The 23,094-nt window shown below is 32.8% G+C and overlaps 1 protein-coding gene and 1 long non-coding RNA gene across 5 annotated transcripts in view; one reads left to right on the top strand and one right to left on the bottom strand.

Annotated features, from left to right (window-relative positions):
- The window catches only part of LOC118183774 (uncharacterized), a 61,302-nt gene extending 56,951 nt beyond the window's left edge, over positions 1–4,351 (bottom strand). Inside the window, exons 1-2 of the mRNA XM_085824873.1 lie at positions 4,198–4,351; positions 3,564–3,664 (exon numbers count right to left, since the gene is read on the bottom strand). The gene's annotated coding sequence lies outside the window, so the exon portion shown is untranslated. The remainder of the gene's footprint in view (positions 1–3,563; positions 3,665–4,197) is intronic.
- The window catches only part of LOC118183775 (uncharacterized), a 66,007-nt gene continuing 45,868 nt past the window's right edge, over positions 2,956–23,094 (top strand). The window contains exons 1-2 of one of the 4 annotated variants that reach the window (XR_015043385.1): positions 2,956–3,088; positions 12,282–12,335. This is a non-coding gene — a long non-coding RNA (uncharacterized LOC118183775). The remainder of the gene's footprint in view (positions 3,089–12,281; positions 12,336–23,094) is intronic. The other 3 variants (XR_015043387.1, XR_015043384.1, XR_015043386.1) reach the window with 3 other exon arrangements.

The raw sequence follows: 23,094 nt of genomic DNA, 5'->3' as shown, positions 1-23,094 counted from the left end.
ACATTTAAAAAACTTCAGTAACATTCGTTGTATTTTGAGAAATAATTAAGCTTTCTTCAAAGAATAAAACGAAGATTTTTCAAAAGATTCACGCGTTTCTCCTTGTTGGGATTTATCTTTAATTACGAAGGCATTTTAGCTTAATCTAACTTTCCTTCTACTTTATTTAATCTAATGAAATTTTAATTTAATCTAATTTTCTTTAACTACGCAGGCTTTTTAATTTAATCCAATTTTTCCTTTGAAAGTAAATTTCAGTTTTCTGATTGGGAAGAACTGTGTGAATTTTGAAAATATACTGTGTACGTAAAATTTAAAGAAGTTTGCCTGAAATAAAGCAGACGAATAATTTTTAAGTAGAACAAACTTGTTTACGATAAAGCGAACTAAATGGCAATTTTTGCCAAAAAGCAGAAAAGCACTTTTCGTTTCTTAGTAATTTGAAACTTCCAATCAAAAATGATTCTTTTAATACTTAACGTGCAAACGGATTCAAATCAGTTTCGCTTAGAAGTTATTTAAAGCACCCGTTCTCTTAGACAGAATACTTTCGTGTTCTGTGTCATAAGCCAAATAATCCAATCAAATCTATTTCAGTATTTTACTACTTTTGAAAATTGCTTCTTTTTCAAGTATCAGTATTTGGCTTTAGACCGTTAGAAATATTGAAAAACGAAAACATCTTGTGTAACTGAAGCTGATGGAATGATTTTATATAGCATAGAGAATGCATAAATGCTGAAAATTATGTGCCGATTAGCTACTAAGAACTATTGTGTTTGTTTCAAATTAAAAGCTGTCCGTGCCCTCAAACAACAGAGAAGCTTGGATAAAATTTGCCTCTCAGTACCTTCCGCTCTTCAACTACACTGAAGATAAACACAGATTCCTTTTTAACGATAAATATACTCATCTTAAAAGTTAAACTAATAATGTTTTTCTCGGTAATGATCATATTCTAAGGTATGTTGCAATTATTACATGTTTTTCTTTTCGGCACTTTAACTATGAGAAAGGGATGACAAAAGTAGGCTTCCCTTAATTCTTCTTTAAGAAACAGTTTTCCATTTCCTTTGAAAATTTTCGTTTCTACTGCAAATTATAATAAAAAAAAAATTAAACTAATTCCATCAACAGTTATCAGAATTGCAGCACATTTTACTGGAATTTTTACTGGCGTATAAAGAGGAAATAATTTCTCGCAAAATGCTAAATTTTTCAATAATTTAAGCATGTTTTCCTTTAACAGTTTGTCTTTGCTATTTTTTCCGGAATTACTAAATTAATCATTATTTTAAAATTTATGGTACCGTGAAATACTCGAAAAGTATTTTTAATTCCTGGGGAAAAAATCACCAATAAAAATATGCAGTATCCTGGGAAACCAAGATGATGTTTTTCCAAAAAATGAAATATAATTGGTGGTTTTTGTCTAGATGAGAGGCAAAGACATCTTATATTTTATTGTGTTTGATATATGATTATTACATGTCTCTTACGTAACGTCGGATTATGTACTATCATGGGTTATTATTTTACTGTTGCAATTATTATGTTGGTTTCGTCTTCTACAAAATATATCAGAGTATAATATATCTATTAAGGGCAATGTTTCACATGGGGATACTCCCTTTCCGTAAAAAAAAAAAAAGGAAACAAACAAACACAAAAAAAAATTAGATTTACATAGAAATCAAGCTTTCATCCATGAATTAATTTCGTCCACCATATTCTGTTTTTCGAGTAATATAAGACATTTTCTTCTTTTGTTGAATTTTATGCATCTACTTTTGTGTTATGTACGAGGGTAAGTTGAAAAATAAGTTTCCCCTGTCCACTGTGGTCAGAGTTGTGTATGAAAGTCAAAAAATGAGACATTAAAGATATGACATACCTTTATTTTTCCACATAGGTACCAAGTACATTGAGACATTTGTCATATCGCTTGATAAGCTTCAAAAACCTTTCCAGGAAAAAATCAGGGCTTTGCATATGGAAAAAGCGTTTCACTTCAGTATTGCTTCCAAAGCGCCTTCTCCCGAGATTTTTCTTCAAAGCCGGAAACAGATGGAAGTCGCTTGGTGCGAGATCAGGACTGTATGGCGGATGGTGTAGGCGCTCCCAACCAAGAGTTGCAATATGGTTTTGCGTTGCCCTCGCCGAATGTGGTCTGGCATTGTCATCCAACAGCAGACTGCCAGATGTGAGAAGGCCAGGCCGCTTTTTCCGAATTGCCTCTTTCAATTTCGACAGGGTGTCACAGTAGCGCGTAGCATTGATGGTTCCAACCTCCAAAAAGTCCAGCAACAAAACTCCTTGGGCGTCCCAGAAAAATGTGAGGAGCACTTTACCTTTGCAGAGGAAGTTGTCTTGAACTTCTTTCGGACAGGTGATGACGGATGTTTCCACTCCATAGATGCGGCCGTCGATTCTGGCGTGAAATGGTGGACCCATGTTTCATCCCCCATCACAATCCCAAACAGAAAGTCATTGCCATCTTCATGGTAACGCACGAGATGCTCTAGGCTGACCCCCCATGCGTTGTCCATTTGAAGAAAAATCTCGGGGGAAGGCGCTTTGGAAGCAATACTGAAGTGAAACAAGCCGTTCAACGCTTCTTCCATATGCAAAGCCCTGATTTTTTCCTGAAGGGCTTTTTGAAGCTTATCAAGCGATATGACAAATGTCTCAATGTACTTGGTAACTATGTGGAAAAATAAAGGTATGTCATATCTTTAATGTCTCATTCTATTTTTTGACTTTATTACAACTCTGACCACAGTCGACAGGGGAAACTTATTTTTCAACTTACATGCGTATTAAGCAATAAATCACGTTATTTAACTGTAAATTCTTTTCGCTTTAAATTTAGAATTCCTTTATCAGTAATTTATTTGTTTTCATTGCTAGCTGAGATTTCAACCATCTGAATCACTTGGGTAGATAAGATAATAACTTAGTTCACTAGCCTGGTTTTAAAGGGTTTATTTACATTTATCTTTATTTTTTTTAAATTTTAGGCCTGTTTTAGATTTTTCTGTGCCGAAGGATATGAAGAACATTAGAATATTCTTTAACAGCTTCCTAGGTAATTTTTTAAATTTAATATTATTAACTTTTAAGAGGCTTAATTAAGTATAAACAAATCAATAACAAAGTCCGGTACCTTCGCTACAAAAAAAAATTTAAATATTTTTTAAAATACGATGGTTTTCAACTTTTGGCTTGTCCAGATTATTCTCATAAAGTTTTTATAGAATATATTATTTAGAAAAGTTTAAAAATATCTTAACAATGTAGATACATAACTTTAAAATTTTAACAGAATTTAAAACTTATCAATTTGAAAATTTTAGAGGATTTTTTACTTTTGAAAAATAAACAATATTAATTAGTTTGGTGTTTGATGAACGATCTCGTTTGTTTTTTTAATAATAGCAACCATATTCTCAAAAACTATTTCAGCTATTTTAACTATTCTGCTAACTAACAGATCCTAAATATTCATTAAGGATCGATGTATATGAGAAACAAATCGTTTAGAAATTTTACAGTATTCTTACCTTTAAGTAAGTAGTGATTTCCAGGGAACAAAATATTTTGGGAAACCACTGTTCCAGTTGATGTGTTTATTTGAGTAGTACCACTTACTAAAAATCCTGTTCTGTAAAAAACAAGTAAGTTTGCATTAATACCGATGCTCTTCATATACCCTACATAATATATTCATAGATTAACACATTTTTATATTTAATTAGGTAAAAATATAATTATTCTTTATTAAGAAATATTTGATCTCCCATCATTAAAAAATATACAAAAGATTTTTCCTCTTTTGAAAAACAAGCTGTTACTCACAAATAAAAGCTAAACAGAATGGGTTGCAAATTTGGAAACTGCCACCTAAATTTTAATCTTGATATCTTTTATTGTATTTTATAAAGCTAAAAACACTTCAGTATCCAATGCATTTTACAAAAAAGTCAAAGTTCACAATTTGGCAAAGAAGTAAATTATTAAGTATTTCTCGCTTCAAAAATATTCGATAATCTATGTATACAGTAAGTTATTCTTTTGGTGTTAAATAATTATTTGTCTTTCCTAAACCTGTAGCTACTCCGTCACAAATCATGCATACAAATTAAAACTGAACTGAGAAATAAATAAAAATTACTTATAAAGAATTAACCTATTTACCTGGCAAAGTTGCATCGTCAATAATAGAGAAAAAGAGCAGATGACAGCTTCATTTTCTACTGGAGGTCGTCAGCAGGACACTTTCTCATAGCGCTTTTTATCTGATGTATTTCGTAATATTTACTGCATTATTGGAGCATATTGATTATTTTCACATAAAGCTTTCCCTTTACTGATAGCTCGTACACAAACAAATCGAAAATTGTTGTTGAGATTTCTTGAATTATCTATAAGGAAAAAACACTTTTAAAAAATAAATATTTCAATTTACTTTTTGGAACTCTAAAGTTTGTAATAAGCAGAAACAATATTTTAATAACTTTTCAACAATGTCTTATATACGTTGTCTTTAAACATTGGATCAATTTTTGATAGAAGTTATTTATTGAAAGAAAAATATTTCAACGATAAAAGCTGAATGTTTCCACTTCATACTTAAAATATGTCTCGCATTGCTTTCCAGAGAACTAATTGGCGCGAGTTTTGAAGCGATGAAACATAATACCCCAGCAGAAGCTAATAACATAAAGCATGAAAAATTTAGCTTCCTTACTTTTAAGTACGTCGAAAGCCATCGTCTTATTTGGAGCAAGCAGATGTCTTCTCTCGTCAAGACATTAGCACAGCCAATTTTAGGGATACATTTATTGCAAAGCCCTGCGCCCAAGCGACAGTAAAAAAATCTGATGTGTACACCACATGACTTCCTTGTACGGAATATTAAATTGTATGCATTTTTTTCTTGAATTTCATTTAAATTGATTGGATTGAATTAAATCTACTTTGTCGACAGCGCATAAACCACAATAGAATAAATGCACTCTTTAAAATACACTATATTTGTTTACTATAACGGCACTCTGAATGCACAAAATTTATATCATTTGAAGAATTATCGTTGCCTCATGTTCTATTCAAATAAAGCTAAAACGATGTATGAAAGAAATTAAGCAAACAAAACAGAAAAGAAACAGTTTTTCACAGACGATTTAGTATTTCTCATTCAATTAATTCAGTTCTCACTTCGCGGCAAGGCAAAAATACATAAAATCTCAAAATATCTGCATTAAAAATTACGAAGTAAATCTTAAATATTTATTTCCTCGAAAAAATTCCAGATAGGATTAAGCATCATTTAATTCGCAATAATAAATGAAGGCGGTATTTTTGTGTTGCGAAGATTAGTCTCTCTAGATTGGCAACAAATCTACAATTCTGCTGTTTCAAATGTAAACAAATATGTCCGCCATGTTATTTAAAACGTAACCGCACTTAAATAGCTTTTAAATTGTTGATAATTGTACAAATATTGCTTCCAGAATTACGAAAGGCATAAAACCCTTAACCGGAAGATAAAAACAACATAATTCAATCATTTTTAAAGCAAAAAATGTACAATTTACAAACATATAAGAGTAAAGAAACTGAGATTACTGAGCCGTGTAACAGACTGGATATATATATATAAATATATTTATATACGTTTGGTGCGGCCGATTGCAACCAAAACACGAGGTGCACATCTACATGTTATAGGAGTCCTATCTATATACAAAATTTCAACGTTCTGAGGCTATTCGTTTTTGAGTTATGCGAGATACGTGCGTACGTACGTACATACGTTCGTACAGACGCCACGAAAAATTCTCTTCAGAATTCATTTTAAAGCAGTTTTATAATTTTTTTGGAGGAAAAGAGTCTTTTATTCTGTCCTTACGTACAGTTATCACGCAAAAACATCGTTAAATTGCATTCGATAGCTGTCAAAATGGATATTTTCGTTGAAATATGTTTCCTGAAACTTTTCGCGATTACAATACTTCCTTTTTACTTCGTACAAGGAAGTAAAAATGCATAGCTGTGTATTGAATAATTAAGATATTTATTTATATAACAGGTTCACAAATCTCTAAGTGAAGTTTATTTATAATGCAATATTATTAAATCCAATATTTCTACTATTTTAAATATAATAGTTATTTTGTCCGTATTTATTTTCGGAAGGCTTATAGCTTAAATTAAAAGGTATACCATAACTGTTTAGTTTAAAATTATTTCAGGTATAAAATTAATATATGCTAACCAAAACCAGATTGTAAAATCTTCTTAGACATATGATCTTTTGTATTTCTAGTTATTATTTTAATAGTTTTTACTTTGATTGCAGAGGCTTTGAGGAAATGGTGAATCTGAATTATCATGCAGTTTTATTATCTAAGGATTATCTGTGTAAGGGAAAGGATGTCTTTACAGAGAGGCTAATAACAGAAGTTGGCTCGAATTTAAATGACTCATGTGGGAAACGTCAGAAACCCCCATTCAATTAGTTAGCTCGCCAGCATTTAAGTTAGAATTGAACTACCACTGTTTAACTGTGTCTGGAAAGCTTGTTGTAACAAAACTCACACGTTAAGGTTTTCTTTAAAATTTTTTTAAAGTATTTAGAAATCAATTATTAGTATTTAAAAAGTATTTAAAAATTCTCATTGTAGCGAATAGTTTATCCAACAGATGGCAGTATCTGCCAAGCTCCTTTGGTAATTGTCATTGCGCATGCGCAAGCGGAGTGTAAAAAGAAGTATGTTATTAGGAGAATGAGCTTTCGTTAATAATGTTGCTGCGCGTTTTCGCTGTGTAAATAAAAGTATATTTTTATATCATAGATGTTCTTTACTCTCTAATGCGAAGCACTAGGTTAGTGCACGAATCTCTTCTGATTCAGAAACCATTTTCAAACCGTGGATCACCACAATAAAAAGTGGCGTCCGTCTAACAGGACGCATTAGTTGGGTAAAGGACACTTTTGATGGTTTAACAGCAGAAATGGAAGCCTTGAAAGTAAGAAGAATACCACTGCGTGCAGCCTTCACGAAAGCATATAATAGCCTACATGGACATTTGAATGAGTCAGAATTGAACAGTGATGTTCTATTATCCTCCCTGGAAATCCTGGAAGATAAAGGAATTCGACTACAACAGTTGGATGAAGAAATATTGGATCTCCTATCAAAATCGAAAGAAGTCTCGCAAGAAGAATATACTAAAGAATTTGAGTCATGTGAGACTTACAAGGAGAAATTAATAGCAGCCAGGATGAAAGTGAAGCAAATCACTGTGAAACTAGAGAAAAATTTGCTGACTCATGCATCGGTAAATGAAACCAGAACTGTTGATTCAAGAACAACGGCAACGAATTTGAAGCTTCCGAAAATAAATTTGATTGAATTTACAGGTGATCCACGACAATGGTTGAATTTCTGGAATACCTTTAGTAAGATACACGAAGATCCAGTGCTAGATGATCATTTGAAATTCGTATATCTGATCCAGGCTACTGCTGCCAAATCGAAAGCACGGGAAATAGTACAGAGTTTCCCGACAACTAAAGAAAATTATCCGAAAGTCATCGAACATTTAAAGAACCGTTTTGGACGTGAAGATATTCTTATACAAGTGTACGTTCGGGATTTATTGAATCTTGTGTTGATAAATAATAATGCAACCAAAAAGGACTTTGCGCTATCATCGTTGTACGACAGTTTAGAAACAAAACTGCGTGCTCTGGAATCTCTCGGTGTGACTGAAGATAAACACGCTAGTGTTATTTTTCCGTTAGTTGAATCTTGCCTGCCCCCTGACATCTTACGCGTGTGGGAGAGGGAACGGGAGAGCTCGTCACAACAAGGTAAGAGCGATCTTGAATCTATTCTTCTGTTTTTGAAAAATGAAGTGATATCTGAAGAGAGAATTAAATTAGCGCGTTTTTCTTTTGATAAAAGTAGAAAATCTAAAAGTTACATTAATGATGAGTCTAATATTCCTACTTGTAATGATTTGTATACAGGAGACAAATTTAAAGAAAATGCTCCTATTAAGAAAGTTGAGGAATCGTGTTTATTTTGTGATAAGCCACATTTAACAGAAAAATGTTTTAAAGCTAGTACGCTTACATATCAGGATAAAAAAGATTTAATATTTAAGAAGGGTTTATGTCTATTATGCTTGAAGAAAAACCATATTTCTCGTAACTGTAAGTCCAAGGTTAAGTGTTTAATTTGCCAGAAAAGGCATTTGGCAGTAATGTGTCAACAAGTTCCTTCTCAATTGAAAGAGACTAAACAAGTAGAGCCTGTGGCGAAAAATGAGGTCAATGTTTTGGCTAGCAGATCCGCGAGCTCCGATGTGTTACTACAAACATTAATCGTAAGGGTAAAAAATGGCAACAGGGAAAGGATAGTCAGAGGGATTATAGATACGGGTTGCGAGAGAAGTTATTTAACGAAAGATATTACAGATTCTTTGAAATGTAACAGTGTTGGTGAAGTGAAATTAGTTCATAAATTATTCGGAGGTGTAGAAACAAAAGAAAAATTGCATTCTAAATATATAGTTAATTTGAGTAGCCTTGATAATAAATATGTATGTAGTGTGAATTGTTTAAGTGAATCTGTTATCTGTTCTGATGTTAAGAAAATACCTAAAGGTCCTTGGTTGAAAGAACTTCGTAAATTAAATATTCAAGTGTCAGATGTAGAGGGTAATGCTCTCGAAAACGAAAGTGACATTAAATTGTTGATAGGTTCTGATATTGCTGGAAAATTATTCACCGGAAATATTAAATGTTTACAAAGTGGTCCGGTCGCGATGGAAACAAGTTTGGGATGGATTTTAATGGGTAAATTTCCAGCGAAGGAATCTTCGGGTATAAATGATTCTCTTGCATGTGTTTCTTTATTGCTAAACGAAAGATCAGCAGAAAACTTGTGGAAGTTAGACGTTATTGGTATAAATGACCCAGTTGAGTCTAAAAAGAAAGCTGAAATTCATGAGGAGACCATGCAATATTTTGAGGAAAATTTGAATTTGGATTCAGACGGGAGATATGAAACTGCATTACCTTGGGTACTGGACCCCTCTCGCTTGTCTAATAATAAAACGTTGGCAGAAAAACGCCTGACTAATACGCGAAGGAAATTATTAGATTCGAATCAAATTAAAGTTTATCAGGAAGTATTTGATACTTGGTTGAAGGAACGAATTATTGAAGAGGTAAATGAAGGCGAAGTAGATAGAGAGCACTATTTGCCTCATAGGCCGGTTTTTAAAGAATCTAACGAAACTATGCGAGTAAGGCCAGTTTTTGATGCTTCGGCACATGCCAAAGGAGAACTTTCCTTAAATGATTGTCTTGAGAAAGGTCCCAACCTAATAGAAATAATTCCAACATTGTTGAATCGTTTTCGGAAATATCCTGTTGCAGTAATTTCAGACATTGAGAAAGCCTTCTTGCAGATTGGTATAAGAGAGAAGGATAGAGATTATTTGCGTTTCTTTTGGAAAGGTGCAAAAGAAGAGAATACTAAAATTTACAGACATTGTCGCGTGGTTTTTGGGCTTAACTGTAGTCCATTTTTGTTAGCCGCTACGTTGAACTATCATTTAAATCGTGCCCCAGATCAGTTTGCAGTTACAGCCAACATTTTGAAGGAGTCCTTCTATGTTGATAATTGCCTGACTAGTTTTAAGAATATTGAAGAATTGAATAGATTTGTACTAGAATCGAGAATGTTATTGTCACTGGGAAAGTTTAATCTTAGGATGGCAGTCGAATTGTGAAACCGAAATAATTCCCAACTCTAAATTAGATACATTCGTTTGCGTTTTAGGGTTAAACTGGGATTTGAAGGATGATACTCTTTCCTGTAAAATTGAGTCACTAAAGAAAGAGGAGATTGTCGCGAGTAAACGAACACTCCTTTCTTGCGCGCATAAGTTATTTGACACAGTAGGCTTCCTTTCTCCCGTTACCCTGTTCCCAAAGGTGATATTGCAAGAGTGTTGGAAATTACGATTAAATTGGGATCAAAAATTGCCAGAACATTTAGAAAAGAAGTCCATACAATGGGTAAAGGAAATGAAACTGCTGTCTGATGTCAAAATTTCTAGATGGCTTAATATTGACAGATCGGTTAACGAAGATGTAAGTCTTCATGTTTTCAGCGATGCCAGCACGCATGTCTATGCTACCTGTATTTTCCTAAGAGTGAAGACCGAAAATAAGATTTATTTAAATTTTGTGCAAGCACGCACTAGAGTTAAGCCTTTAAAGAGTATATCCATTCCTCGTTTGGAATTATTATCCTGCTTAATCGGAGCACGCTTGGGACGTATGGTCTTTTCAGATTTGAACATGCCAAATTTAAGAACATTCTTCTGGACTGACTCAACAACCGCTTTGTGCTGGATCCAGCGAGACGTACGGTGGGGAACTTTCGTTTGGAATCGTGTCCAAGAAATCAGAACACTTACAAAAATAGAAGATTGGCATTACATCCCTTCGGAGCTGAATGCCGCCGATCTCCTTTCTAGAGGCTGTTCAGTTAAACAGTTTTTGCTGTCGAAATGGTGGGAGGGCCCATCATGGCTGTTAGAACCAGAATCGTCATGGTCAAGAGGCACCGATTTGCCGGACGAAGAGATCATAAATTCAGAAAGGCGTAAATCAGTATTGACAACTCTTAACAAAGATTCTAAACCTGACAATTGGTATTACAGGTACTTTTCATCCATAAAGAAAATTGTACGCATGTTAGGTTGGATTCTTAGGTTTTACTTTAAATTACGAAGAATTACAAACGAAACCTCCAAAATTTTGTCAGTTTCGGAAATTGAAAGAGCTGAGATAACTCTTATGTTATTGGTTCAAAGAGAATCATTTAAGAGTGTGAACGATGATAAAATTAAAGACCTCAGACCTATAGTTGATCGTGATGGTTTGATCAGAGCTAAAACCAATATTTCTTATCGTGACGATACTGATGACTTTAAGTTTCCTGTCATTTTGCCATCTGATCATGCAGTAGTAAACTTACTAATAATGAATGCACATAATGAGCTGCTGCATGCTGGTACTTCTATGGTGATGTCTCATTTGCGGGAAAAGTATTGGATCCTCAAAACTCGTAAGACAGTACGAAACTGCATTAGAAAATGTGTTAAATGTCAAAGATTTAAATCCAAAAGTTGTGATGTAACTCCAGGAATTTTGCCGAAAGATAGAGTACGTGATGCAAATGTTTTTGAGATAGTGGGTGTCGATCTGGCAGGACCCCTCTACCTTAAAGATGGTCGAAAAGCTTATATTGTTCTTTACACATGTGCGGTTTATAGGGCCATTCATCTGGAGTCAGTAACATCCTTGACAACTGAAGCTTTTTTCCAGTCATTGAGACGTTTCATTTCTCGTCGCGGAAGACCATCTATAATATACTCAGACAATGGCAGTAATTTTAAAGGAGCGGAGAGCCTTCTGCATACAATTGATTGGGAGAGTCTGCGATCAAAGACCGCTGAGCAAAGAATTCAGTGGAAATTTATTCCTCCTTCCGCACCTTGGTGGGGCGGTTGGTGGGAACGTTTAGTTCAAATGGTGAAACAGATTCTGAGAAAAGTTCTAGGTCGTGCTGCCCTGGATTACGAGGAGTTGGTTACAGTACTATGCGACTGTGAGAGAGTAATCAATACTAGGCCACTTACCTACGTGTCGGAAGACGTTGAAGATTCATCCCCATTAACTCCAGAAATGTTCCTGCGGGAGATTTCCAAATCAGGAGTACCTGATATCGATACAGTGGATAAGGAAAAACTGAGTAAACGAGCTAAGTATCTACAAAAGGTGAGAGAACAACTTAGAGCAAGATTCCGTGTGGAATATCTAGGACAGTTACGTCAGCAGTCCATTAAAAACTCTATAGCTAAACCTCTCCAGGTGGGTGAAATTGTTCTACTTGAAGATAACAACAAAAAACGGGCTTTTTGGAACCTGGCGCGTGTCATAAAGCTGCTACCTGGTCGTGATGGACAAGTAAGACTTGCTGTCATAAAAACAGAGACTTCTGAGTTTCTGAGACCAGTGCAAAGACTGTACAGACTTGAGCTGGATAACCCAGTCCAAAAGGATATGACTGAAAATATTCCTATGACTACCAGCAGTGGTAGAACTGTGAAACCAGTGATACGTCTGTGAAATGTTTTGTACTTGTTTGAATACTTTGTAATAATTTGATTTATTTTTATTTTTCTAGGTTTAGTATTATCTGTTACTATGTCTAGAAAATTATGGAATGCTGCATCTCCAGGTAAATATGTATTTCAATTTAATTAGAACATCTTGGTAGGCATAATTTTATACTTCAATATTGTATACTGTACTATTATGCATATATTATACTTAACAGATGTGTGAATTTACCTCCCAGTAAATTCAGGTGGGAGGAATATGTAGCGAATAGTTTATCCAACAGATGGCAGTATCTGCCAAGCTCCTTTGGTAATTGTCATTGCGCATGCGCAAGCGGAGTGTAAAAAGAAGTATGTTATTAGGAGAATATGAGCTTTCGTTAATAATGTTGCTGCGCGTTTTCGCTGTGTAAATAAAAGTATATTTTTATATCATAGATGTTCTTTACTCTCTAATGCGAAGCACTAGGTTAGTGCACGAATCTCTTCTGATTCAGAAACCATTTTCAAACCGTGGATCACCACACTCATAATTAAATCAATAATTAACTTTTAATCATTTGTTTATATGCTTAGTTTGCTTTGCCAAAAATTCATTATAATTAATTTAATTTATTATGCAAACAATTATTTACATTTCTCGCTTGTATGATAAAAATTTAATTATGTCAAAACCTATATGTGCTAAACAATTTTTAACGCCATTTTTTGTTGTTGTTGCAGAGGGGCCAAAATGACATTTAGAAGAAAATGCCATTTAATGACTAGAAAACTTATAAAGCTCTTCCATTAGTATTCATAATATATAAAAAACAATGTTCATAATACGGTAGGCTTCAAATACTTATTAAAATAGTGTATTAAACACATCTGCATTCTACTTATTGATTTAAAACGATTTGTGTAATTATTATACAAATTTATTTATCCTTATTTCAAATCTCTAGGCACACAAATGACTTGAATATTAAAATTATTAACTTTACTGACCGTCATTACAGCAAACTATAAATAATTGTTATAAATTTTTGCTTCCTATTGGATCCAAGTGTTCATTGTCTTCACAGCAATTTTAGTTTTATTTTTGCTTAATATTCGCTCGAAATTTCTTGCTTAAGGCGAAGTAAAAATATCGGTTATAACCTCGTTTCCATTTTGTTCCCCTTTTATCGTCAATCAAGTAGCAGGAATCCTCTAAATTAACATCCTTAATAATATTTCAAATTATGAGAAATCATACATATCTTGAATATCGATTTCGACCCACGCAGGGATAAGCTTTAAGTGTCGTCATTACTTTCCAGTCTCACGAAATCAATTTCTAGTTATCATTAGTATCACTTTAATCGTCCAAGAATGATCATTCCTCCACGATACATAGCATGTAAATCATTACAAGATACATGTCAGATACCCATTATGCAAATCTCCTTCCAGAAAACTAAAGAGAACCACAATTGGGGAACTGAGTAGCCCAAGAGAGAAGAGGAAAAAATTGCGTCCTTGCAGTCTTTGGGCCCTGGAGACATCGGAGTGTTAATTACGGTGTTTGTTTAATCGATTCCTTTGATGTATCGATGAAGCCGTTTTCCATTATGGAGAAGAATGCTCTTAATTGGGTTTCCCAAATTCCAAATTTTTCAGTTTTCGAGATGATGACCTGATTAAGCAAGGAGCGCGACCTGGTGGAGATTCTTCGCTGCCTTTTGGCTGTTTGTGCATCTATTCTCAGTTCCTTCTTCTTTCGCATGACAAGCGATTATTGTCACCAAGTGAAGGGGTTTGCTAAAAATTTAATATTACGAGATCTTCTTCCATTCAATTAGGATTTACTTGATTCGATTTTAAGTAAGAGTGTTTAACAATTGAGATAACTACTGACTTTGAGTATGCCTTGCAAGCAGGATTTTATTTTGCAACCTAATATCTGCTTATAGCCAAGGAAACAGAAACTGTTTGTCAGAAAAGGTTTGTTTCAATCGACTTCTAGTAAAAAACGTTACTTAAGCAAAATTCAACTTTAGATTGATGATCCGTCTGTTTCAAATTCTAAATTTTTTCAAAAATTTAAATATCAAGTTTATATTGCGTAATTTAATGTCCATGAAGCTGAGCAAAAGTATCGCTTATTAACTCTTTGACAAATAAATGTTGTATTTTTTATTTCAGCTATGCTTTGTTGATAAAAAAATTCATTGTGTATTTATAATTCTATAAGTTATTTAAAGATGTTGAATAGCCAAATTATATAACATATAAGAAAATTTAAACTGTCACATCATGTTATATATATTTCTTGAATTTGTATTTTAGTTAAATATCAAGAAAAGATTTCCGAATATATACAAGAAAAGATTTCCTTAATATATATCTCGTTTTCTCTTTATTGAAAAGTGAGCAGAGATAAGTAAATTAAACCTATGATTCCATCATATGAAGCGAAATTGCGAGATACATTCTGTTAGATTGCTTCACCAGTGACCAAGTAGTTAAAACCACTGAGTACCGTGAGTTCGACTTTGATCCCAGCCAAACGGGCTAACTTCATGGTTGGTTTCCGGTGCCTTTCCGCGCCTACCTGCGCTCGAACATTCAAGTCGTTGAACACTGGTAGTTCGTTCTGGATTTCGAATCCGGGAGAATGGACTGACTGCATGGGTGTTTTCATGGTTTTCTATCTGCTGGTTTTCTATCTTTCTATCTGTATTTCTATCATAATTCTGCTGGAGCAAGTTTGTTTCCAATTTTTCCGTCGTTTGGTGCTGCAATGTTTTGTTACTGTGTATTGATTGCTGCCACTCTCGCCGCTCTTTCAAAATTCTCTTTTATTTTCTATGCTTAATTTATAATGCTTCTTAACGTTGATCCTGACATTCCTAAATTCCTCACCAACAGTACATTCTTTATTTTCATACATTTACACACTTTAGCTTTTTTCTGCTTCTCATACTTAAAACGATTTCTCTTTTTTCCATCTCTCTGAAGAAATGAAGGATTTACTACAATGCTACTAGCTAACTCAACTAGCTCACATTTACACTGGTACATAAACCACGCTAAACACTGGTAGTTCGGTCCGAGGTTCGAATTCCGCGAACGAGCTGGCTACATGGGCGTTTTTTTGGTTTTCCCTATGTGTAACGTGTATACGAGCCAGTTCCCCTTAGAAGGTCCTCCGTGAAGACATTCCTCCATTAGTCAGATAGCCTTCGTGGGTTTTACTGTAGTAAATAAACCGAAACCGTGGCTTTTCCATGCTTAAAATGAAAACGAGTTATTACCCTTAGAATGTCCCCCACGACAGCATCTCTCTCTTTAGACAGATAATGCGAGCGTGTTTTGTCTTCCAAATAACTTTTAACTTGTCTTAGAATATTCTTCATGAAGGCATTCTTCTCTTTCTAGAGGGAAGCATTCTTTCTCTTAATTTAATAGATAATTAACCTATTATTGCATAGAATATTACAGTATTAGTTGAAGAAATTTAATAATTTATATCATATCCGCAACACGCCCTTCAGCTGCCGAATGACACAGCACACTGGTAGTTCGGTCCGAGATGGGAGTTCCAGGAAACGGGCTGTCTGCATGGACGTTTTCCTTATATTAACGTGCATACAAGCCAATGTTATCTAAAAAGTTCTCCACAGGCCTTTCCACCCTTTCCGTATAATAGCGGAGTACTTAATAAACAAAAAAGAAATCTGCAACACGTTTTGTTGACAATAAATAAAACGTTGAGTTTTTCAAACATAAAAGAAATGCTTTTCTGTCTACCTTTGTGTATATACGTATTTGTGTATATATCGTATGTGTACGAATGCATTCATGCATTTGTATATTTATGTACACATGTATGCATGATGGAAAAACATAAAATAATGTTAAAAACATAACTGACTTTTTAATATATATTTAAGTTGCAGTAAAATAAACTAGTTAATACACGGTAACTGATCTAAGTTTGCTTCTGTAAAGAAACACTTATGTATGCCTGTTTACCTATATGTGCACTTAATGTAAAAGTTTTAAATTTTCTCTCAACTATTTTTTTATCCTCTAAATTTGTTGTTCCAGTTCAAAATTTAGCCGTTTTTCTATTTCTACTAAGGTATTTATTTATTTCGTCTTTCCTTTCAGGTTCATTTTAGTCTCGAATTTCTTGCTTATGTTTAAAGAAACAAAATTCTTTCCCAGATCACATCAAAGGATTTCAATCCTCATATAATAAAAAAATTCTCTACTAGAGGTATGAGATGAAATTTAATCTTAGCAGAGAATGATTGGTAATTAGACGCATGCTTTTCTATTATATTTCACTGCATGTTTACATGATCCAGTTTAAGTGTTCAAGCTTGTCATCTTATCTGTTTCTGCTTTATATTTAAGCTACCATAAAATATAAATAACTTGCTACCATTGTATATTTATGTCTATGTGCAAAGCGGTGAAAAGTGATTATTAGCATTATAACGAAGTTTTACCTTTATTTTATCATACCTATGCACACACACCATAGCCATACACCCATATATACCCATAAACACCAATAATTTAAATGTTTAGACGTAGTTTCAAATGATGACATTTTATCCATTAACAGCTAATGCAATCGTGGCAAATCGAACCCAATTTATTCTTGATAAGGCATTTTTGATGCAGAAGCAAACTAAATTGGCATGCAAAGCGGGTTTTATTCTTTTAAAAAATATTACATTTTTAAGGCATCAAGTAAAGAAAGCAACTAGCTCGAAACAGCAATCTAACTGGAGAGAGAATTGCGGAGCGAATGTGACATATTGAAGGTGAAAGTTCAGTTCAGATGATTTAGTTTTAACTGAGATTTATCACCACTTGCTAATTTTAAGTTTTGATTTCAAAATTTGAAATTATTATTGGTGTAAGTGTTAGTTAATCATCTACGTTATGAGCCTTATGCCAGAATAATATATGATCTAATTTTGAAAGGACTGAAACCAACAGATGGCGGTTTTACACAAATGATGGTTTCAACCACCAACAGATGATGGTTTCACCAACAGATGGCACCACTTGCTTATTCTTGTCCAGGCTTTCTTATCTTATCTAATCATTATTTCCTATCTTGTTCATTTGCGGTTTTGCAGCTGAAGATGGTGGTTCGGTAAAACCATCGAAACTAGTACTGTGAAAATTTTGAAAATTAACGTTGATTTTTGTTGTTTGACTTCTGAATTAGTACTTATTCGGCGTGTTATTGTGTCTTAAAATTTCAATTATAAAAAGAAATTAAATTAAAAGCAAGTAATCATTGCCACTGATCGGAAATTAGTTGACTTTTCAAGGGGAACAAACCAACTCCCGTTCAATGAAGAATAATTAAGAAATAAATACGAAGGTGTTTCGTCCTTTACTCAAGTATAGTAATAAGGCGATGTCAAATTGGCAATTTAAGTTAGGCCAAGTATTTCCGTGAATTTAAGGGATCAAGAACCAATGCAGAGAACCAAAGAACTCATTCTGATTAAGCATTTTCGCTAATTCAATTTTGAGTAAAAAGCAATTTATGCAGTAAAATTGATAAATTACTTGAGTAATTGTCCCCCGACGCCCTCACACCCGACACACGACTTTATGCATTTTAATTCAAACCTATTTGTAAAAAGTTAAACATTGGAAATTGGCATTATGAATTAGAACTTAAAGTAATTGAAATAAACATTAGAGAATTATGAAATATAAGAAATATAATGCAATCTTTGCAAAAACACATCAAAAAATAAAAATTTAAATTTAAAATATACATAATAAGAAAAGGGAATGTGCATAAAGATATAAAAGCCCAGAAAAAGCATTAATTAACTTACGTTCTTTCTAGTGGGAAGTGGGCAAAGTGATTTCTACGCATCTTAGTCAGAAGGGTTGTGTGTCTGAAATTTTTTATCGGGATTCTGAATTATTTCAGGTGGTGGAACTTGTGTAAAGTAATTTACGGGAGAGGGAGTGACTATGTTCAGTTGGCTACATTTTCCCTTTTTCTGTTAAAATGATATGGCAGTTGTGTTTGAATAAAATGTTTAAATATACATTAAGCTGTAAGGTTTTCAGCAAATCCACTCCAACGTCAAATAAAACTCATATCTGTCCCGATATTGGTGGTAATATATAATTAAAAATGAAAACTAAGGACTTCTAAAAATGAATATTATAAAATCAAACATGTTCAAGATGAATGCAAATAAAAAAATGCGATCATACTTGTATAGAACATTTCTATATTTTCATTTCTTTTTTTTCAGGAAATTTTATTAATTTCCAAATACAGTTCATAGATGTTCTTCCCAAATTTTACTTTAATTGCGTGTAAACAATTTCTAACCCTTCTTTGCGCATTTAACTGAAACTGATTATGCATTTCATTTACACTTATTAGTTTACTGAAGGAAATAATAATAGTAATCTCTGTCCATTCTGTAGATTTCTATAGATGGAAATATGTCTGTGTATTCAGAAAATTCTGCCTTTTTAATTAGTCTAGCAAATGATCCGGTGATATCACTTTTTATTAGAATTCCTATCAGTTTTGCCGGGCAAGATTGCATTTCATGCATTTAAAACTCTCTTTGATAACTTAAAATTCCATTAATCAATTTTAGCAGCGAATGTGATTTAGCATCACATTCACTAAGAAACAGATTAGGTCTCTGAAATTGACTGACGTTTGCATTAAATTCCGAAAATTCATTAGCAAGGTTAATTCTGTATCTGTTCAAGAGTTCAAAATCAAGATTCTGCACTGACTAAATTGATAACTAAATGAGGACATGCACAAAATATCAACAGAAATACCTTCAGAATGAAATGAAAAAAAAAATTCGAACATCGAATTTTGGAAAAAAATAGAACTGTGAGATGAATGCTGTCTGAAAAATTTCAAGAAAACAGTTACGGAAAAGTGGACTAAAATTTAATTTTAAAGTTTGTTTCAAGCTAACGAATAGAAACCAGGCTTAATTAAATCGTGTAAATTAATATCGATTATTCAAGTATTAAAAATTGCTTTTACTTTTTAAACTAGCAAATTTAGACATTGGAAATCAAATGATACTTACTTTACCCCCAAAAATGTGTAAATTTAAAGTTCTGTTAACAGCTGTTGTAAATGAAAATAATGTTACTGATCAGGTCTAAATTAATGAGTCAGCAGCTCTCAAATGTGCAACTTGTATCTATTGAAAATCATTCTTTCATAATTGATATACAAGAGTTAGCTGGAACATTTTCTAAAACGCATGGATTGCATATATATCAATTAGTGCAGGCAAAAAATAATTTATCTTGAAATTGATTAATTAATAAGCTTGTTTCACTTCGAGCACATATTTAAAAAATCATGGCAAACTTTTATGGCTTTTTGCCTTTTAAACTGCAATACAGCTTAAAAATTCTCCTACTATGTTATGTTATAACATAGTATTCACACAGAAACTTAGATTTACAGAAAAGCTGTATTACACAGAAACTTAGATTTTATAGGCATACAAGTATTTCTCCCATAATAGTTTTTTATTTCAATTTATATCAGCTCTACTTTTATTCTTCTGAAAGGAAAACACTATCAATTTGAAAATTACATATTACAATCTAAAACCCCTACGTTACGTTTGATAAATTATGTGTAGTCTCCAAAGGAGAGACCAAAACTAAAGCTTTAACATTATACAATTTAATACACTTTTTTTTACGTTTAGAATTCTGTTTACCATACCTTAAAAATTTTATTATGACTGAATATTTTATTAGGACTTCACCCTGAATATTTCACTAGAGTCACTTCGAAATATTTCATGATAGTTTGAAATAATTTGGGAAAGATAAATATTTTAAAACTTAATTCAATTCGACTTGAATAAGTTTTTCAATTTCCTTAAAGGTGTTAAATAAAAAAAAATTAAAAAAAAAAAAACTTGTACAGAATAGTTCTGACTAGGGATTTATTTTCACTCTTGAAGATTAATAAAGTAAAAAGATTCTAGTTCAACATATGTTGAAGAAGAGGATAACTGTTAACCTTGCTCAGCAGTTTAATATTATCCTTATCAGTTAAAAGGAATCTGAATCTTTCGAATAAGGAAACATATTATTAAAATTATTCACCTGCTTGTCAACTGACTTCAATTCTTATACTTGAATTAAATCGAAATTCAATTTAAGCAAATTTTTTTTAAATTCTAGCCATTTGTCTGCAATCCTTTTTTGAAAGAAGATAAAGTCATGTAAGCAGACGCAGCAGACAAACATAGACCTCCGACCGAGGTCCGACTTGCGGACCCATGCGGAGTTGTATATCGGTGGTCCTGGAGACCTCATCCCGGCTTTATACAAAGCATAGGCCAGAACGAAACGTAGATATGAGTTGACTTGGTTATTTTGCCTCCGGGCACCACCAACACCTTAAAGACACCTCCTTCACCTCTTCTTGTGTTTAAAAAGGTGTTGGCACCACTCCAACAGCAGCGTACGTCGTAAAGTGAGTTCTCACAACACCTTCTTAAACAGAAGCCCAACTACGAGATCGTGACGATCGTGTAAAAGAGTATAATAATATACAGTTAATGAATGAATGTAAGTTTAATTTGTGATAAATGCTGAGTGTTTGAGCAAAAAAGTGACCAAGTCTGAAATTTTAAGCTGAATTTTATGGTCATTCATGCAATTTGAAATAAAAAAAATTTAATTTTTGTAATCTGTAGTTAGAATTCCCTATAATTTAATTTTGAAAGTATTGGGGAAAAATTTAATTTCGATTAATAATTAATTTTTTGTTATTTAATTTCGAAAATAATTTCGAAAAATAGGAAGGATTCAACCAATTTAAAACTGGCTTTAAATAAAAATAAAGTAAAAGTAATCTTAATTTAAATAAATAAATAAATAATGGCTTGTGGTGCAATTTATTGAGGTAAAAATAAAGTCAATATATTTTCATCCGTAAGACTAAAATAGAAAAGAACAATTGTCTGAATAAAATTATTCATAATCGATTATAAATAAATAGCAAATCAATAAGAATGTTTAATGTTTAACTTTAATATTGTTTTATCCCTTTAATATTTAACGTTATTTTAATGCAACATTGTTAGCTTTTTAACATTCATCGGTTTATATGTTAATATTAATTTTCGTCAGACGTACAAATTTTAACTATTTGAGAAAAACGCACTTACGTAAAACAAACGTAAAAGGTATCTTTAAAATAAATCATTATTTACGCCAAATTCAGACCGATCAAAAATTCTTGCATTTAAATTACATGGTTTAATGGAGTGTAACTCTTTGTAAGTTAAAGAATTTTATATTTCTCAAATGCATCTGTTTATTCTTTGAAAATAATAAGCTCATTATACGCATGATGCTTTCCTAAAAGCAGTATTCATTATTCATCCTTAGAAATGGCAAATGTTTCCGAGGTAAGCACCCAAAAAATTCTTTTCTTTAATAAGTCTTCTTTGTATAAATTCCACTGTCTTCGATAATCCAATTATCCAAACCTCCTTTTGTAAACAAGCATATTTCACGAGGGAACCGTCTGTGACATAAATGAATTATCTTTTACACTGAGTTCAGCAGATCAGAAATTTTACACCATTCTGATTAAAATAGCACCGAAGATATACAACATACGTGAAGACAGGAAAGGAAGGCTTTTGAGGCCACGCTCTGTTTAATCCTACGAAGCATGGCACGAAAGGTGCAAACTGTGTGGATTAAAAACCTCTTTAATGTGAAAGCAAACTCAGATGTTGTCGCAGTTTTGAACTTTCCAAAGCTTTGTTTATGGCAAATGGTTTAGCAAACGGCAGTTAGGTTGAGTGTAAACACAGATGTCTTTGTCCTCAATTAGATTTCAATTAAATTTATTGTTCGTTGTTAGATGCAGTATGTTTTGGAAGCACAACATCGTAATAATATTTCTATATATGTAATTTAAGTCAAAAAGTTATTAAAATATAGATAATGCAGGGAATTAATTAAACAACTTTAATTTTCGTAAGGAAATACATAAGAATACAACAATTAATTTAATGCATTTTTAACTGCAGAATGATTTATTTAAATAGGATGCGCTTGAACTAAAATTTTCTTTACTGCTTTACGGATTTGATGAAATTGTAAAAGTTCTTAAAAGGATTTGATAAAATTGTAAAAGTGCTCAAATAAAATGGAGAAACCGGTTCTTTATCTCAGTTCTCATTTCGAAAATCTATCCCTCGGTATGCTTGCAGTCAGCAGAAAGCCTTATGTGTGCAATAAAATAATTGGACCTCTTTGTAAATAAATCTAAACTCTCAGCTTAAGCAATATTCTATCCCTTAGAAAATACTTCTCAATTAGGAAAAAAAATAAATAAAAATAATTAAAGAACCTGAAAGCTTTCAAATTTTATATTACGTCCAAAGGGACGTTTTTGCATTTACACACACATACACGTTTTCAGAGAAGTTAAGACGGCATTTGGGTTAACGTTCTTTGGGCCAAAAATATTTAAAATCAGCATATCTTTAAAATTTTCGACAGGCACTCTCGCGCGCTGGAGATAAAAATGTTTTTTTCCGTACAGTGTTGACATTGCTCGCTTTGAAATCGTTGAGTTCGTTAATAAGAAATTCGTTTAAGTTTTGCAAACTATTAGATAGACAATATAACAAATTCTGAATTCGGACTTCCAGGTGCATATTTGGGGGGAGGCTACGTTATTCAAAATTTGATGGCTCTAGGTACTGTTGCTTTTCACAATGCGAGAAACCTGCATACGTTAATATGGATTCTTTATTATTTAATTCCTTTAAATATAATAATATTTGGCAGCAACAATTTGAAGTGCTTCTACGTTTTTAG

Source organism: Stegodyphus dumicola, chromosome 10 (assembly GCF_044657685.1).
Source record: "Stegodyphus dumicola isolate Sdum_Otavi_A_Nest chromosome 10, ASM4465768v1".
NCBI classification, from domain to species: domain Eukaryota; kingdom Metazoa; phylum Arthropoda; class Arachnida; order Araneae; family Eresidae; genus Stegodyphus; species Stegodyphus dumicola.
The sequence above is the reverse complement of the archived record's forward strand: the minus strand, read 5'-3'. Positions and strand labels throughout refer to the sequence as shown.